Genomic DNA, 2,671 nt, shown 5'->3' on the forward strand with positions numbered 1-2,671 from the left:
CACAACCTCGCCAGCATTTGTTGCTTGCTGTACATCTTAACATCAAGAAAATAAAGGTCCTCACAACAGGACCAACAGTTAACATTATGATAGATGGAGAAAGTATTGACTCTATCAATTATTTCATCTTGTTTGGATAACATTCAATACCCTTGTACCAGCAGTTAAGACATCAGGATATGTATTGCATTGGACAACTTTGCTGTCAGAGACCTCTCCAAAATACTGAAGAGCAATGATGTCAATGTGAAGACGAAGTTGAGCTTGATTCAGGTCACAGTCTTCTCAATCACCTCCTATGAATAGGAGAACTAGATAATAAATAAAGATGACTGAAGAACTGTGATACCTTTGCACTGTGGTGCTAGAGATGAGTACTGAATATCAGACAGACTGCCAAAAGAATAAACAGATATGCCTTGGAGCCAGCCCAGCCACGATGCTCCCTGGAGGCGAAGAAGGCAAAGTTTTCTCTCTCATATTTTGGATATTTTTTGGAAAGGGGCATCACGCTTGGAAAGATAGAGGGTCAGCAAAGGAGAGGAAGACCCCCAAGGGGATGGATTGACACAGTGACTTCAGCTATGGGCTCTCGTGTGTCAGAGATGATGAGGACAGCCCAGGATAGGGCAGGGTTCAGGTCTGTTGTTCACAAGGGTCACTATGGGTTTTACTTGATTCAGTGGCATCTAACAACCAGAGAAGAAATAAGACTTTTTCTATCTACCTGAGGATTTCTTAGTTCTTTGGAATGCTTTCCAATTTCTAGAAATCCTATATTGTTTTTGGTTTGGTGTGTCATCTAGCTTTGTTAAAAATTAAAAATTTGTTGGATGATTTTTACATCTTGCATCTATTAATTAAGAATTATCTGTTACATAGGTTTTAAAGTGCTACCAAAAAATTAAGAGAATCATGTATGTGTTTATAAAAGCAGTACGTTGTAGTTATATTCAGAAATAATATGTATGAGTAAATTAAAGACAATAAGGCATATATGCATATATAATATATATTATATATATAATATATATATTAGTGATATTTCTCTTAACTCCATTATCAGTGAAACGGTGCTACTCTCAGAGATGTGACATATCTGATATTCTACCAAAAAAAAGTGTCACATCTAAATGATATTGTATTAGAATAAAGGTTACTATGTTGTTTGGAAACACTGAAAAGTCTATCTAAAGGTTGTAGCCTTTCATCCTGACGCAAGGCCTTTCACCCTGAATGAAGGCACTTCAGCTTTCCTTTATTTGCTAATTTGAGTTTCCCCTAGATAACTATTAAGCATTAGGATTCCAATGTTTTAATTCCAAATACTGTTCCTCTAAGCTGCTTAAATTAAAAATATAAAAACTGGTTTTTTACTAATAAACTTTTTATCTTAAAAAATGTTTCTCTACAACTATCGACATTTATCAAAGTCCATAGAGTTTCTGGAGGCATCTTGTTGGATGCCACTCCTGCTTCCAAAGTTGGTATATTACCTAAAAACCATTTATGCAATGAATCACACAGTTATGTATTTTTCCTTTTAAGTTTTCTGTTATTTGTGATAATTAATAAAAGGAAAAGAATACAAACAAAAAATGTTTCATGCATTTATCATATTATGTATACAACTATAAGAAAAACAGCATGTGAAGTAGGATGCATACTTCTCACTATACACAAAAATCAACTCGAGGTGGATCAGAGTAGAGCTCAAAAAGGATCATAGAAGACAAAGGAGGGCCAAGCTTAGAAGGCCTAGCTCATGCTATAAAAAGGCTGACAAATACAGCCAGAAATACACAACCAGGAAAGGATAAAATTAATGAATGGAACATTCTAAAATTAGATCCCTGTGTGCATGAAAAAAAAAATTTTAAAACAGAATGAAAAGAAAAATATTTTTCCCAGACTGGGAAAAAACATTGGCAATCCCATCTCAGACAAGAGTCTCATATCAAAAGTTTACAGAATCCTACAGGGCCTCCACAAGAAAAAGTCTGATAACACAATTACAAAATGGACAAAAGGCATAGAAAGATCTTTCACAGAGGAAGAAATTTGGATGGCCAAGGGACACATAAAGAAATGCTCAAAACTACTGGCAATAAAAGAGATGCAAATCAAAACCACAACAGGACACAATTTCACCCCAGTAGCAGTGGCAAAGTTTAACAGAATTTTGTAATAAGTAATAAATGTTGGAGAGGATGTGGAGAGATAGGAACCCTTATACTCTGTTAGTGGGATTTTAAAATGAATGGTACAACCACTCTGGAAGGCAATTTGACGTTTCTTCAAAAAGGTGAACATAAAAACTCCATAGCTATTCCACCGCTTTGAATATACCCCAAAAAAATTATAAATGAGACATAAATGGAGACTTGTACACCAGTGTTTATAGCAGGGTTAATCACCATTGCAAGAACATGGAAACAACCCAAATGTACAACCACAAATGGATGGATTGAGAAATTGTGGTACATTTGTATGGTGGAATACTACACATCATGCAGGAACAATTATTTCAAAAATTACGGCATAACCTGGGAAGAACTGGAGAGCATTATGCTACGTGACCTAACTCAATGTCATAAGGAAAAAATACCATATAATATTATTATTGTAGAAATAGAAAGGTAACTAGTAAAACAGGTATGAGGATCCAAGG

The sequence above is a fragment of the Elephantulus edwardii genome, unplaced genomic scaffold, assembly GCF_000299155.1.
Source record: "Elephantulus edwardii isolate Elephantulus edwardi_28Jun2011 unplaced genomic scaffold, EleEdw1.0 scaffold00195, whole genome shotgun sequence".
In the NCBI taxonomy this organism is placed as follows: Eukaryota; Metazoa; Chordata; class Mammalia; order Macroscelidea; family Macroscelididae; genus Elephantulus; species Elephantulus edwardii.